This window comes from Mya arenaria, chromosome 10 (genome assembly GCF_026914265.1).
Source record: "Mya arenaria isolate MELC-2E11 chromosome 10, ASM2691426v1".
Classification (NCBI taxonomy): Eukaryota; Metazoa; Mollusca; class Bivalvia; order Myida; family Myidae; genus Mya; species Mya arenaria.
In genome coordinates, this window is record NC_069131.1 from 33322299 (window position 1) to 33340421 (window position 18123).

The 18123-nt window shown below is 34.0% G+C and overlaps 1 long non-coding RNA gene across 1 annotated transcript; it reads left to right on the forward strand.

Moving 5' to 3' along the window:
* The first annotated feature begins 4770 nt into the window (after positions 1 to 4770).
* Positions 4771 to 9315, forward strand: LOC128204080 (uncharacterized). Its single transcript, XR_008256088.1, has 4 exons — positions 4771 to 4869; positions 5920 to 5997; positions 6895 to 6965; positions 8272 to 9315. It is a non-coding gene; the product is annotated as an uncharacterized LOC128204080 (long non-coding RNA).
* Positions 9316 to 18123: the final 8808 nt, after the last annotated feature.

Genomic DNA, 18123 nt, shown 5'->3' on the forward strand with positions numbered 1-18123 from the left:
TTATTTTTGTTACTTTCTGAGTCAACAGTTACTGAAATCAATATATCAAAAAAAAAAAAAAAAAAAATATTCCGACCTACCTACCCTATTTTTTTTAGCAGTGTTACCTGAAACACACCTATTTTTTATTTGGCCTTATGGTATTAATTTCCAATAACAAGATACAAAATTAAACATATCGGCACATTTTTAATACAATAAGCATATAAAAAGCGCATAATCTCATTCGGCAAACTCACTACATTTTACAATACTTCTATGCAATTTAATAAAAAAGAAATTCTAAAGTAATATGGTCTATATATTTAAAAAATATTGGCTTAAGGTCACAATTCCTCTCAATGGTAGAACATCTATGAATTAAAAAATTATTACATTTAATATTCAGCCTGCTTATAATATTTCCTTCGCAACATAAAAAATAGCTAGTGTGAATGTTTCTATTTGTCATAGTTTCAGAGTTTATTGGCAAATCGCACTACACTATTAGGAATAAAGAAGGAATACAACTACTAGATTTAACTTTGTTTATGTTGTTATTTTTATGTTTTATACTTACAGTAAACTTATTTTGTAAATTCAAATGGTATTTATTATAATTAATTCCTCATAATTATAGGAGTCAACGGTTAAGATATGACCATTCGATTTCTTAACGGTTACGAATTGACTAACACAATGGTTACGAAATGACCAACAATGAGCGGTTACGAAATGATCATAATTCATTTGACAGGGCTTTTACCAGCTGTTTGTCTGTGCAGAGCGGGAATTTTACCTGGGATTGGCTGGACCGAAAGTCAAAGTCCCCGCTATTAGCAGGACCTTGGGGGCCCATGCTGCAATTGACTGTTGCATTATTTGGATTTTTTCTTAACTTTACGACACGCCCCCCTACAGTATTTTATAGTCAAGTTTAGTAATATTTTTTTACAGAAATTGGATAACTTAACAAGTAAAGTAAACTGTACTGAGCTTTTAAACAAACCTACATACTAATAAATCAAAATTGATATTTTAGGGTCTACACTGAATAAACCCAAAATGTTAGTTTTGATTTGCTAAATTCGAACAGTATTTCGTCAATCCACACAAAATTTACAGGATCATCAGATAACAAATTTTCTAAAAATTCTCTGTTTGCCAAATAGGGAAGACAGGTTTAAGTGGGATTAAAAGGTTGCTATCTGTGACCAAAAAAATACTGTTCAAAATTGTGAGTATTCATTTATCTTTTGTTCAGTAAAGAGCATGCAATGGCATAGTGGTTTGATTAGATAATCTGACAGCGGTGCTGGACGTCAGGAGTTCAAATAGTGTTGTGAGTTCAATGTACCAAAAGAATACCTTTGGAATACACTACCGGGTATTATCTATAAAAATGGCAGAGCAAATTGCCCATATTGTAGTAATGTCTTAGATCCAGCTTGGATAACTTGGACACAGTAAGCGGTTCACACCCAGGGAAATTCTCAGATAAAACAGCGCCTATAAACTTGAACATTATTTTTTTCATTGAGACAATTAAAGAAAAAACATTATTGCTGATCTTCTGAAAACAAATCCTCTAACATTCAAATATTTAATTTGTTGGATGAACTAAGGTTTATATTGATAAAGAGATTGCTTCAGTTGGATTTAAACTAATCACCAACAAAAATATATGCATTTAAATCACACAATGTAAACAACTGCGCCACATATCTTATCTGTATGTTTTGGGTTTTTAAAATTTAGCAGTTAAATATAGATTAGCATACTGGTAGGTCTGGTTGATCTGTTGCTTTAGTTGCTAAGTAAACATAATGTCAGTGATTTCATCACTATTTCTATTAAAATATCAGTTTTCTTCTTCAGGGCTTCTCACATTTGCACCATTTTTTTACCATTTGAATCATAAAAAGATAACAAACACAAGAACTTAACACTTTGTGAATATTTAAGGAATGTAAGGGGTCAGATTTCAGATTGCTCATTATTGCTGGAACACTAAATACTTTATTTGATTGTGTACACTGCACTTTCTTGTTAAGCATTCATCCAAATCATTTGGGTAAATTTTGGCAGAAAAACTGCTTTTGGATTTATACTGGTCATCAAAACCGGCACTGACAAAACATAAGACGTGTTTAATTAATGTGCGGGAAAGAGGTTTAAAGGTGTCGGCCCACAACGAAAGGCTTGCGGGTTGCAGTACCCCTTTAAGTAGTTCTTGAAAAAAATGATTCTCTGAGGTAGCATTTGATTATGTGTACATTGTATTCTTGTATGTATTTTCAAGTTAACACATGATTTATATAAGGTTTGTATAATTTTAGTTTTATTTAAGTTTTAAAATTTTGATTTTTTTTTAAGATTTGCCTGCCCTTGTCTGAACACTTAAATTCTTGGTCTTTGGACTATTGTCTGCAACTTCAAAACACACTTTTTGGAACAGGACACATTTTCCTGATATTTTATCCAGTTTGACTGCAATATAAGTTATATTTATCAATAATTTAAGTAAAAAATGACATTTATATTTCCATAATTACCTGGTAGTTATTTGTTAATTTGTTTTAATTCATGGATAGGTTTATTGCGAGTGTCATGGAAAGCTGGAACTTTTCAGTACACAACATGCAAACTGAGAATGAACTGTGTGTCAGCCGGCTTTGTTAACAAAAACGCAAGGCGGCTACTGAATTTATTGTGTTAAATCTGACTTGGGAGTAAGAGTGCATCTTTAACAATTAAAGAAATGTTGTAAAGAAATATTCCGTTTATGATTATGTCATCACATATTGAATATAAATGAATTTGCATTAGCATCAAATGCTACAACTACAAACTTTTAGAGAAAATGTCATTTTTGTACTATGACCTTTAAATGTCATTGACTTGACCTTGAGGTATAGGAATGCGACATATTCATTTAAGAAACATTAAAACACATGAGCAATTTACATTGCGGCCATTTCCAATAATTTTTAGCATTATGACCCAACTATATATGATATACTTAGATTAATATGAATTCATTGTACAACGATTGTGAAGAAATTAATTTACATTATTATGCCTGTTACTTTCGAATTCGTCTAGATATTTTCAACAATATATAATGTTATTCATGCAAGAACTAGTTGAACAAGATATTATTTAGATTTTAAGGTCAAATGGTTATATTTGCCAGAAAAAGTCGGGCAACCTACATGATAACAAAACATTATTTACATTTGTAAATGTTGATGTAGCGGTACTGTGACAGTGTTCGAAAAAAAAAACCACCGTACTCGTGCTAGAGAGAAGGGATTTTTTTCAATGGACTACACGTTAAATTATTTGGCCAGTAATATCATTCAGTTCGACAAAGAATAATAATGAATATTGGATTGAAAATGGTCCAATGTTGAAAACACTTGTGTTGTATTCAAATATTTTAAATCACGAGTGTATTGTTTCTTGAAATTAATTATACGACTTTAGCTAGAACATTGAGGAACACTACACAATTTCCGATATTCGTGAAAAAACACTACAAGTGCGAAGTGGTCGCATGTGTTGTGAAGTACTAATCTAAAGTGTTCTAATTCATACATGATAGAAACATATTCACATCTCATATTTTATAAATATACTATCTAATCAATCATAAAACATTATTCAAGATATCCTTGGGACCCCCCCCCCCCCCTGGACACGCAATACAATTCATGTTTCGCTGATCTGTTGGCTGGGATCAGATCATCCATTTAGGGCTTTAGATATGTTACCCCAGCCACCAGGCTGAATGTTTAACCGTCACCAGACACTCTGCCATGAATGTGAGAGAGTTTAAAGCTATTTCTTATTTTCCTGTGTAACTATATTGATGTTTGATTAAATTTACGCCGTCGTGTTACTGAGTAACAATTTGAAATTGGGCCAAAATCATCAAGCCAGAGCTTTGCATAATCTTTTTCAAACTTCTGGGAGATTTCTGCCCTTGAAAGTATTTGCTCGCAGCCCGCCTCAAAGTTACACTTCGTTCAGTATTTAAAGCTTTCGGATACACTTTTTTGTTAATTTGAGATCTTAATGACGCTACATTGTACTTCTAAGTAAATAGATGCTCAAAGTAACAAGATGCTCTGGGTGTTCACTGGGTGACAAAGGCTACCCAGTATTGGTTGTTTCTTTTTTCTGAAAAGATGTTTCTAGTGAATTGCCAAGTTGCAGTGGTTTTGACGCCACAGAACCAGCACAGCTCCATGACAGATATATATGTTTTCGTCATTGATGTCAGTACTGCTGTATTGGTGGCCCCACAATTTCTGTGTGGAAATGTCATCTGATACACTCATAACGGCGTATTTCTAGCATAGCTTTCATAAGTGCATGGCCATTCTCTGTCATTTTCAGATACACTGTGTTGTGTGTGGATAAGAAATGCAGAGTGGTACCACCAATCACCTAAGCCACCATTCCCCTAACAGACAAAAGGCTCATGGGGACAGTTCCTGCAGTTTACAGCAAATTGTAGCCCTACAAACATCAGGTAAGTGATAAATCTGGGCTTCAAGATATCTCTGTACTCACTTTAAGTTTATACTTCATTTGAACAAAACTTACAATTTCAGCATCAAAATCCAGGTTTAGATCCCAGACCGAACCTTGTCTCCTTTATTAAACTTCATTTCAGATAATCTATAAGCCACATACATGTTCACTACTTATGGCGGATAAGAACTTTCGCAAATTGATTATAAATGCGTTTTCCCAAATATACACCCTCCTCTTGCAGATACTGCCAAGCTTGGGTGCACTGGGCCGGTTATCCAGCCGTGTGGAATCAACATCTCCAGCTGAGCTTGGGCCGGGAATTATATAAGAATCCTTAGCAGCATGGTGAGCTTTTGTGTATTTATTTCCAGGCTCGTATACCCGTCCAGACTTCTGCGTTTAAGCTTTCCTTTCGTCATTTTTTTAAATAAGGTATCTCAAGTCTTTCAATGAAATCACAACTTTGGAGGCTAGATTTAAATTAAGGAACCATTATGTGTAGAAAGCCTTTTGGGTGATTTAAAATCAAATTAGTAAACAGGATTCTCATGGTTCATGGTTTATAATTGGCCTTATGGACCTTTCATTCTTTACTTTGGTAAGAGCCGCTTAGGTATGTAAGAAGGGGGGAGGGGGGGGGGGTACAGATGTGATAGTAAACAGTGTTTAATAAGGTATATTTGTTTTTATTTTATCACCATTTTGAAGGTAATGATTGTGTTATCAGGGATAAGTAACAAGTTTAACATAAACACTGTAACATGTTCTTTATTTCAAATAAAGCTATAAATTATCTCTGGAGAATTTAGTCTGATCTCCATTTCTCAGAAAATGTAGCTGTCTAAGTGCCTATTCCATCAATGAGTATCACTGTCTTTAAATTGCTGTTGTGGTACAGTTTAAATGGCAAAAGTTTTATGGCCCTGCTTGTTTGCAACTCCTCATTCATTTTTGTACAGCGAGAAAAGTAAGGGAATTCTAGAGATTTACTAGAATTATGGATTGTTTTTACTAGAATTATGAATTGTTTTTTCTTGAGTTACACAGTACATAAGGAGGAATTAGTGTGTACACAACTCCTCATTTTATTCCTGTTTATTATTTATATATGTAACATAGATGTGTACAAGACCTACGGTACTGTAGAAACATGACATAAAAGAGCTCACTTTGATTAATTTCCTCAAAAAAAGATATCTTTACTGTTAAAGTAAGAACTTTTACTGCATAGTAAGTAATGTCTTCTGCTCATCTTTATGACATCATTACATGGAATGATGTCAACTTCCCAAGACACATTTCCACATGGCGCAGCTCATTTATATATATTGCTGATGGATTGTTTAGAATGGGACAGTTTTAATTGGACATAATGTTTTAATCGCCATTTTACAGAGTGCCAGCCAGTCATTGCTGTTCTTTGCATTGCTGAGGAGGACAGTCCTGCCAACATAATAGTTTGTTCAATAACAGGTAAAAAACTGGTCTCACTTTACATTTTCAACCACTGTTCGATCGTAACAATTATCAAAGAACCGGCTAGTCTCAATCATGAAGCCGCTCTAATTAGAGTCAATGAACGATATAGATCTGGATACAAGCGTCTAGATAATCGAGACTAAATTGGCAACATGAGAACATTTATTTCCTTTCCTGATTCTTGAAAATTACATGAACAAATGACAATTCTACTACCATTTAAAGCTTGATTAATTTTCGGACAAATGTGTTTGTTTTAATTTGCCTTCCGCTTAAAGTAAACGTATATATACTGGGCAAGAAGTGCTGAATTTCATCGTGAATCACAGTGATTATCCAAAGTTTGAATTTGGTTCGGACATGTTTGACGGGAATTCAAAGACATTTTTTGTCAGCCGTCTTATATCACAGGTTTCCATGCATTTTGCATACATTGGTTCATTCCAAGATAAAAATTATAACCTTTTTCAAAACGTTCAATCTGTGAGAGTGCAGCTTTAATAGACCTGTAAAGACTTGTCGATGTGAAACTTAACTCTCAATCAAACTATGGTAAAAGATCAAATGCGGGGCTCCGTGTGCGGCATAGACTGCTAATTTTTATTTAATATGATGAAGAGCTAGTTAAGTTATCTTTTTTAAAAGTCTTCATTTGAAGAAAAAAAATGTTTCAATACCCTGTATGAATTTTCTTCACCGGATATTGATTCATAAAAATCATTGCTCCAGGGTGCGGAGCTACTTTTTGTTGTATGTCTATATGGAAAAATCTTCTCCTCAGAAGTCAACTTTGTTCCCCAATGTGCAAGGCACAATCGGTGAAAATAATTTCAGTAAAAGTCACTGATTATTATTATTGTGATTATTATTAATAAACTTTTACTATTTCAGGAGACAAACAGAAACACAGAGGTGCTATACATTCCGATGGAAAATACAACAAAAGAAGAATTTTAAGAAAGGTAATAACTGAGCAACTAAGAACATGCATGTTGCACTGGTCAGAGTGTAAGACCCATCTCGCTTCATAAGAATTGATAATCATCAATGTATTAAATCAAGAAATTGAAACGTAAGTGTCTCGTCTTTTGCAGTGTTTTTGAAATAGAATATAATTTAAAAAAAAAACTAAATTATTTTTTAATATGATTGTGAATGTGTGATGTTTTCTTCCGATCATTCTCTCTCAAAAACCAGATACAAAAAACATATTTGTAGATTTTTATACGCCCGAAGGGTCGTATTATGTTATGGCCTCCATCGTCTGTCCGTCTGTCTGTCTGTCCGTCCGTCTGTCCGTCCGTTAGCAATTCCGTGTCCGGGCCTTAACTTGGTAACTAATAAAGCAATTTTCAAATAACTTTATACAAATCATCACTCCATTAAAAGGGTGTGTCGCGCGCAATTTCCAGGTCCATACCTCAAAGACTAGAATCACCATGGGGGGGGCGTTAGCAATTCTGTGTCCGGGCCACATCTTTGTTACTCGTCCGTTAGCAATTCCGTGTCCGGGCCATAACTTGGTAACTAATAAAGCGATTTTCAAATAACTTTATACAAAACATCACTACATTAAAAGTCCTCGAGCCGAATCTTCTTCGGGCGTATAATGCTCCGTTTCGCGGTGCTCTTGTTTTGTTTTACTTGTAAATATAGTTTTAAGTTTGTATTTTAGGCAAAGCCTTTTATTCTGCTCAATACAAACTTAAATATTGTAAGAGTTATGGCCCTTTGTAATTTTTAAACAAATACATTTTATTTCATGTTTTTGTAAGCCCATTATTTAGGGACTTTTAATATTTTCACCAGCAGCATTATAAAGTCAGACCAAAAGTGTCCAGTTAGTGTCCAAACAATAACTAAGTTAGAATCCTTTCTCAAATTAGGTGAGCGATATAGGGCCATCTCTGTGTTTGTCTGACAAAAAAACAATAATCAATCTTTGAGTTAAATTGACAAAATATTGTTGTAGAATGTTTTGTGAAGACATACTATTGGATTACTTTTGTGTCAATAGGATTAAGGTTTCTGCACATAAAAATTATTTAGAATAGCATTTGGGTCAGTCGGTTCACGTTCAATATTACTGATAGTATAAGTGGAAGCAGTGACTTAAAATTAATTACCAAACAGTTTCTGCTCAATTGCTTTGAGTTAACATACGAGTTATGAAACTTGGAATACTAGTTCTTGGTGGCATAAATGAAAGACCTTGTTTTGTCACACTGACTTGTAATCAAGCACTAACTCCCTCTAAAAAAATTTCAGGTGATGGTTGGGCACACACAAGAAGACATAGATCACATGTGTCCAGGCATATGAGTAGACAGGAGTTTCACACTCTGCCAAACTTACTTCATCAGAGGAGCAGAAAGCTTCCCAAGATCCCGCACTGCACACTTAGATATAGTCTTTGACTACAACAAGGGGGAGAAAGTACAGAGAGGTCCAATTGAAACCAATTCTGTGCTGCGTCATTTCTTCATTCTGGAAGTCGATGGACATGATTTATCATGGCATCAGGTGTGCAGTTTGTCGACTATCAGCAGTCTTGTTCACCAGTTGTGCAACTTGAGCTGGTAGCTTTATTGCTTGAAGCCACAGCATAAGAGGGGGAAGGTGCAGGCTCATCAAAAAGTCTCAAAAGTTGAAACTAGGAAAAGAAGTTTGTCAAGAGTGTGAATATTTGCTTTGAAAACCATCGTTACGATGATTTGGTTTCCTTTGAAACTTGATACATACTATGTGTATGTTGAATGAATTGAGATGCTTAAATAAAGAACAGCTATTCAAATATCAGGAAACTGCATTTTTCATACTAAAGGGTAAATGATGTCGCCATTTCCTGTATGTATTTAAATGAGATATGTTTCCACAATTAATATTTTTAGGGAATTTTTCTCATCCTAATGAATGAGATAAAATTGTACAGCGTTATATGAGCTTAATATGTGTTTTCTGTTTCTTTAAAATTGGTGAAAAATTGTCAGAAGATAATTAGACCAGTATCCATTACTGCAATCATACAATCAAATATACAGGGACAAACCCACTGGGCATATAATATAATTAAACCCTGTTTAGGGGCACGAGGCAAACAGAGTTACTTTCAAACGTTAAAGCTGCACTCTCACATTTTGGACGTTTTGACAACTTTTCTCATTTTATGTCTTGGATTGGAACCATCCAATTTTTGCGAAAAATTAAATGGCAGATTTTTCTATTTAAGTTAAAACATTGATGTTTTATGCACTTTTCTTAAACCGTTAGTAACATTAATTTTTGAACGGAAATATGAAATCTGTGATCTGATCTTTTGTCAGCTATCTTTTATCATTGGTTTGCAGATAATTACGCAAAACATTGCTCATTCAAAAATAAAAAAAGTTGTGAAAACGGTATATCTGTGGGAGTGCAGCTCTAAATGTTTAATTTCTTGATTTTACTACTGTATTAGAAATTACAGGGGTTGGTGCATATTTTTAGTGTTTTTATTGCTTTTTATTTTCATACAGTCATACTTTATTCCTCAGGGCATAACTTACAAATAGACAAAACTGGAAAATGGTCGTTTCAAAAGGCCAAAGATAATGCAAGTTGAACAATCATATTGTTCATGGCTTGTATTTTTGGTGTATTTTGTTGCATATGCTATAGAAAAGTTGAAAGTTAAAAATAAATTCATAGTTGAAATGATGGCTTTGAATGGTATTGTCAGATGAGAAACGGCACTTTTAAGAAATAGGTATAATGGTACTTTATTTATTTTGATCAATTTTAGATATTGTATGAAAATTATTATCTTATTTAGTACATGAGACCTTTTAAACAGTTATTGACAATATAACAATGTGTATATGAAGCTTTAGATCAACACTTAAAGCTGCACTCTTACAGATTGTCAGTTAAGACACAAAATTGTCTCAAAATCTGCTGATTTGGTTATCATTCCTTTAATTCAGTCATATTAGATAATTCACAATAGAACCCATCAGAAATGTAAAAGTGTCGAAAATTTCATTTACATTAAATTGTTCGTAATGCTTTTAGCCATAAAACATCATTTTTTTAACATAAATATGATAAACTGCTATCTGATCTTTTTTCAGCAGTCTTATATCACTTAAAATTGGGTCTAGACATTTATGCAAAAAAATTGTCCATTTATAGACAAACAATAAAAGAGTACCGGTAGTCAAAACGATCAATCGGTGAGATTGCAGCTTTAAATACACCTTTTAAGACCGCTGTAAAATTCCAATGGTTTGCCTAAATCTTTAAAGCTAGCATACTGTTTAATTAACAACCATACTTATTGTTTAAAAGTGTCATGATATCTTTGTACAATGTTTTTATATAATTCATTAAAGAAGTCAAAACAAATTTGTTTATCTTGTAAATTGTTTTCTATTATTTAAATGACCCAGACAAAAATGGGAACGTCAGTGCTAGTTCTTTTACTATTAACATCCCATGAAGTTTCTATTGGTGTAGCAGCAAGGAGGTGTTATATTAAGGATGCATCATTTAAACCAAATTATACATTTGGCACCGTGCACCCCAGTTAAGTCGTGCAGCGTCGGGAACGGGCCAGTATATACACTCCGGTATAGTAGGGGTGGTCACCGAGCCCGAGCCACACTGTCTAAGGGGCACGTGCAATTGGCCATTAATTTGGGGAATTAGCTGGCACAACTGCGAGTTACCGTTTAAGTTCAGATCACGTTTAATGGTTCACTTTGATTAACAACTCAAGTCCAATTAAGATGTTTAAAAGTTGGTTCTTTATTAATTCCACATTTGAGTTGAATAGTTAACAAAGATAAATCCAAAGACTTATTTAACAAGAAACATTCAATAGTCCATGTGATATATTAAGTTATGAAAGTAAGTGAATTAATTATATAGTCACAAAAAAAAGTAGTTCAAAAATATTTCCTTAGTAAAAAAAGAAGTACAAAGTTCCTAGTCTATATGTATATCTAATGAATATATTTCTCCTTCTCCTTAAATGAAAAATGTACATACTTATTTACTAACTTAAAGAGTAGAAGTTACCAATCAGAATTAAGTGATAAAAAGATAATGATCGAAGATTTTAGAAAGTGTCACTCAAAAATAATTATTGTCAAAAATAAAATTTACAATTAGATTAAGTCTGAGATAATTGAGAAGTGTCAAAGTCTCAAAGAGTAAGGTTTATGATTATGATCTGAGATAATTAACTGATAATAATTAAGAAGAGGAAGCAGGAAAATCTTATCAGAAATGTCAAAACACTCAATTGCAATTAGAATGACTGACAAAAGTCTCTTTAGGAAATTATGAAAGTAAATATCATAGAAAAATAAGATGTAACCAAAAAAAAGAACAATAAATTTTCTAACAGAATTTGAAAGAGAAAGTCACATGGTGACACATTCATATGCACAACATAGAGGCGTGTAGCCGCCTATACGTGAATACGCGGCTGAATCCACATGATTCTGACAAAAAAATCAACCAAAGTTGCAGTATGCGAACTTGACTACATGAATCTTAAACTGGTTATTTTCCAGTACTAAATAATGCACATCGGAACGCCCAGAATGCACTAGATTGCACCATGGTTTTCAAAATTTTCAAGTTTGCCCCGAACCCCCAGCACATTTATGAATCCTCATGAATAGAGGGGTAGCTACGCCCCTGACATAATTGAAACCACAGTGTGGCTAAACAACACTTGTATGTTTATCCTACGCAGTGATCTCCCATGGAAATGCAATCGTCAAAGAATCTGAAGGGGATGTTTATATGGACTACATTTGAAATGCACCAAGTGTTTAAAAAAGTTGATTTCAGTCACGAAGAGAATCAACCATACCCCACACTTGTTGGAGTAAGATGAAATGTCCACTTTCCGCGAGAAAGAAAGTACATTGAAAATGTTCATTTGATTCAAGTGACTATTTTTTATAAATATGTTACAATACATAAAATACGTTATTTTTTTATAATTGTTTACCCATGTTGAATTTTATTTGGCAAATTTATAAGAGATTTATATACAAGGGCATAGCCAGAAGTTCGTGGAAAAGCTTGATAAAATGAAAACAATATGCAGCATATCTTTTAAACTTTCATACAATAATAATCAGGTAATTTGAAATTAAGAATGCGAGATTCATCGTAAAGCATGTTATAACGACAACGTAGTGATCACTATGGAAACAGGTGGTCGCGCATTCCTCCGCAGTTGCTAAAATAACCCATGACAATATCTTGTTTTGTTGACCACTCACATTGAAACCAATAAAACGGCGCGAAGGTTTGCACATTTGACGTGACGTTAATAACGTGTGATGAAGTGAAGTTTTAAGTCAGTGCGTTTGTTTGTTTATTTCAAAGGAAACATTTTAGCTTGAACGGAATAGTTAAATTTTGTTTAAAATGACGCCAGAAGACAGATTGATAAAACGGGCAGTGATACAGTTCTGTGTAAACCTAGGGAAAACTCCATCGCAAACACTTAAACTGATGAATGAAGCATCGAGTGAAACTCAAGTGAAGCGAATGCTCGTTTACAAGTGGCACAAGCGGTTCAGTGAGGGGCGGAAAGCATTTGTGACGACGTGAGGTCTGGGCGACCGGTTTCACAAACTACAGTGTGTGACGTCGAGGCCGTGAAAAACATCGTTGACGCTGATCGTCGAGTCACTCTTTATGAAATATGCAAGATGTTGGACATGAGTTATGGGTCGGTACGGAGGATAATGAAAGACAGTTTGAAAATGAGTCGAGTGAGTGCGCGTTGGGTTCCACGGCTGCTGACAGAAGATGAGATGAGCAAAAGAGTACGGGAATCACGCCGATCCTTAGCTCGGTACTAAAAGGAAGGAAACCGTTTTCTTGAGAAAATAGTCACTTGCGATGAAACCTGACTGTTTTATTTCGACTCGAGACAAAACAGCAAAGCAGTCAATGGAAGACTACCAGTTCCCCGCCTCCGAAGAAGGCACGACCATCCTGCTCGATAGGAAAGTATATGTTCATTTTCTTCTTTGATGTGCACGGTGTTATCCTACTCCATGCAGTTCCGCAGAGCCAATCTGTGACGGGTGCTTCCTACTAAAAGGTAAAGTGATATATAACAAAATTCATTTTTATCAATATTTAGGACTTGATAAAATCTGCATAAAACAATGTTTTAAAAAGTTTATGATTAAAAATATGGGATTGAATAAGTGTTAGTTTTAATTATATTTGATGAAGTACGCAAAACGCGACAAATGTTATAAGCCTCAGTTATGTTCTCCATTTAAGGTTTTGAGGCGTGACTTGTAGAGGGCGATGGCATTTAAGAGACCACTGGCGTTGCATGATGGGTGGATTCTTCACCAGGAAAATGCATCAGCGCATAGACCGGAGGAGGCACCGACTACCGCGACAATCCAGCTTGAAGCGGAGATCCTTCCCCACCCCCCCCCCCACCCCCTTTTTCGCCAGACCTACCACCATGCGATTTTGCCCTATTTCCGAAACTTAAATGTGAACTAAAGGTAAACGCTTCAATGACTTTCAGGCACTACAGAGTGAAGCTCAGACACGCCTGTATTTTTACAAGTCAGAGTGGTTCAGTGACATTTAGCGGCAGTGGGTAGAGAGACTTCGACGTTGTATTGCGGCGAACGGCTCTTACTTTGATAAGTTATGACGTTGATGTCAGATTCTGACGTTTGAACTGCGCGGGCTATACTGATCTCATGTTAATGAAAAAGCTGTAGTTTCCTTTATATTTTATGTATCAGTTTGAAGTTTTCTATGTCATTTACAGCTGAAATAGATTTTATAGCGAACTGACGTTCGTTGAAAAATATTAAAATGTGTTGATTGTATTAAGGAATTCCACGAACTTCTGGCTATACCCTCGTATTAAGAAACTCGGAAAGTATGTGAATGGTTTGGACCGGCTTCCTCAGCCGCTAAAGAGGATATGATTATGACATACTTTTTTTAATCTTTCGAACATGAGTTTTTGAGTGAATATAAGCGAAGTGTTAAGGGTTTTAAAAATGCATCTTTTACTTGGATTTTATAGATTGTTATTACGAAATAAAGTATGGCGTATCAAACGAAGTGTTAAAGCTAAGCTATTGATGGCTGAAACCCTTCAATAAATGTTGATATGTGCTAACATATAGTCTTTGAAGTCCAATATTTGGAAATGCGTTACTAACCCGATTCAACAAAAGGCTGTTGCACAATCAGTTGATTGACATAATCACGTGATAAACCAATAACTTCCATTAAGGTTAAAATATTCAACACCTTAGTATGAGTCCCTGTGGGCGAGTGGATAAGAGATCCGTTTTTTATTCTATGTGTTATCTGCACCCCTATGTGCTTGCTCCCAACTTGAACAAGATTAATTTTTAATACTTCAATCGTTTTTTAAAAATGCAATTGAAGTAAGAAAATCAACCTGGTTACTATTATTTCTGCAATTTCAGTACCAAGGAGTAAAATAAATATGTATACATGTAAGTGTTTTCAGATGCATTACGAGAAAAAATATGTTTGGTGCCAAAACATGAGAGAGTCTCTTTAACGGAAAAGTTTTGGCAGTTACTCAGTCAGTCAGATGGTGATAAATATAATGCATAGCATCATCGCTCTGGAGTACGAGAACGTTGTATACAGAGCATTTTTTTACTGAACATGCGTCTGTTTATGTTGATGACATAAAAGGTTTAAACTGTTTAAAGGAACAATAACATTATGAAACAACAAATCTGATTACAGATATCAGTGGCAGATCCTGGAATTGACTTAAGAAGGGGTACGTGAAACTCATGGGCTTAATCTTTCCACATCCGTCCCTCCCTCAGAACAGAAATTGAATGGCTTAAAATGTTGGACCGGGGTGGGGGTTAGACTCCCCCAATTTATAGTCCGAAATAGTGCATTTTTATCTTAATATTGTATTTTTCCCGATATTGACTGAGAACATATTATAAACGGACGATTCAAAGGGGTGGGGGACGGCGCGCGCTGGGACCGATTCCCCCCACCCCAACCCGCCCCCTGAATCTGCAATTGAGTACATGCATTAAAACCGTCTCCGTAGCCTATTGGTTAAGGCGTTCTATACCCTTCATTAAATTGACTTAATACTTCACACAATTGTTCAGGACCATAAGCCAATGAGGTTACATAACTCCATATCCTTAATACTAGTTATGGCCCCTGATTGACTTAGGTTAAACTTTTAGGCAAGTAAAATTTAAGGGGAAGTTGGAATTTAATAAAAAAAACTTCCATGGGTCACAATGAACCCAATGAACAATGTTCATTAATCATGAGCTATACAACTGTTCAAGCGTTAACAGACACATTCGTGTGCAGACGAAACTTTTATTGTTTTTATAAGCACAGAACTTGTATTTAGCATTTACAGTTTCTATATAATTCAACTGAAAGTTCTATTTAACCATAATATATCAAATATTAAGTCACCATTCACTAGCGGATTGAGAAGGGGTGCAGTTGGCGTGCGCTCCCTCTGAAATCGTCCAAGTTTACTATTTGTGTCAATATATGAGACGAAAATAATAAAATATACACATATAAATGCATCATTTCCGACTACAAATTGTTAAAAATTACTTGATTGAGTAACCCTCAATCCTCCTGCAAACGCCCCTAAGTAACGCCCCCTTCTAACGAGAATTCCTGGATCCGCCCCTGGTCATTATATATTTTGTTTATCAAACGGTACAGAGACCAAGTGACTGAATCTGACTTGCATTTAATGAATGAGATGGTTTGTAAAAGATTTCCGATGAATATCCTATGAAATTTGCAGTCCTCCCGTTTCGACTGGTCATTGTTTGTGGATTTATTATAGTATACACAATTATAAAAAATACTATTACCAAGTTGTCTCTTAAGGTTACGGGAGCCTATACTGTCAAAAGTTAAATATATATAATTTGTCCCCCTAATGCCATAAAATATGGATGGTCCCCTTAATGCCTCAAAAATAATATTATATATACACTGGTCTCCATAAACCCTTCTACATATATACCTGTCCCCTTAAAACCTGCAATATAGTTACAAATTATTAAGGAGACCCCAAATTACGTATATTTTTTGTTAATTAATTTAAGAAGCCTAAATTTTGTACTCATAATAAATGATCATTTCAATACTAAATTATCAACAAAAAAGCAAAATAAAGTATAAAACAAAAAATATACAAATTGTCTCCTTAATGCCGTAAAAAATATACGGTCACCTTAATGCCCTAAGTAGATATATATATATATATATATATATATATATATATATATATTTAGACCAATCCAACCTTTGGGTAACTTTGATGCAACCTTTGGGAGACTCGTGTCGCCCATAGGATATATGTTGTGTCGCCCAAAAGTAATTGTGTTTTTTTCTATCAATTTATTTTTTAAAATAATAAAACAATTTTGCAAACAATTTTGAACGCTTTAAAAAAGGTTCAGTCATTAAGCACTAATCAGCAGGAATAGCATTTAAGGAAAAATCATGAATTTCAAAAAAGTGTGTATATTTTGAAAACAACCTTTGGGATACATTTAAATTTTTATCAATAATTTTCTTGTCATAGGTATATGTTTTAGATAAGAATTCATAAATGTAAAGAACATAATATTTTTTAACAGAAAAGTTAATTGTGTTCAACTTTAAAGATTCCGAAATTCCCTCAAAAAAATATTTTCGCAATAAGCGTACTTTCCGTGTTTTCGTGTCGCCCAAAGGTTGATGTATATTCAATGCTTTGCAGACTATAAGAACGACATGTTCTTTTTAGTTGTATTAGTTATTTTATTAAAAATTTAATAAACACAAATGACAAAAGTGCTTATTATAATTTATAATAGTTGTATTTTAAAATGTTTAATTGGACATTCGAACCAAACGTCGAGGAAGTTTTAATTTGGCCTACAGTCACTACCAAGGGTGACGGACCTGACGCAACTATTTGCGAATAACGAATGGCAATTATGGTCGCATGTGCTTCGTCTCTATATTACAGAAAACCGTGTTCTATATTTATATACTGATATAAATGGGAACAGTTCATTTCAAAACCATTTAAGGTACATATACTTACAAATACGTTCGGATATGTTACTTCAGATAAAATGAATATGCTCGGAGTTGCAAGCCAAATAAAACACATATTATATCTTAGTTAGTAATTGAACAATTGTGACTCACAACAGTTATCTGATATATTTTTTATAATGTGCCATAATAAATGATTTTCACTGCAGTTTTATAGTTTATTCATGTATCATATGTACACAAAATGACAAAACATAAAATACAAATATTTAAGAGTTCAGTGCACATCCATTCATAAAATTGAAGGAGACTAAAAATACAACAACATATCTTGATATTGTTAATAAAGGATAAAAAACAATTAAGTCTATTCTAAAAAAGATAATTACTCTTATTTACATGACTTTTTTAAGCTAAGAAACAATGATACATCTAAAAGGATTAACACTTAACTACTTGTACAAAGCATTGAATCGAAATTCAAGTATATTAAAACAGGTTTGGTGGTTAATTTAACAATATCTGTATTTGAGAGTAAAAATATACACTTAGGTACCTGCACGTATTATTTTATCATGCAAACTGATATGTTTGTCTTGAAGCCTACGAAATATGTGATTTTATATATACAAAAGCTGTCATCTTTTAATGCTACTTAACTGGTCTGGATCTACATAAACATTAATCAAAGGTAAAATATTTTCTTTATGGAATGCGTAAGGAGTGCATGCTGCTGATAATCATTCCATAAATTGAGTTCAAATCGTACAGGCCATTAATAGCCTTTTCTATTTCCGTTGTCAACAAATGTTGCCGAAATCATTAGAAATAAAACAAGTGTAATAGGTTATTTATTTTCAATTTATACTTCTTGTTTATTGGTTTACAGGTTCAGTTCATATATGCATATTACTTTAGAAAAAGAACGGTTTAAAAAAGTAAAACACAAGTTTAATTCTGTTACATTACTGTTTAACGCGTAATGATGCGTTAATAGTGATGATTAGATGACTGGCTGTTTCCGTG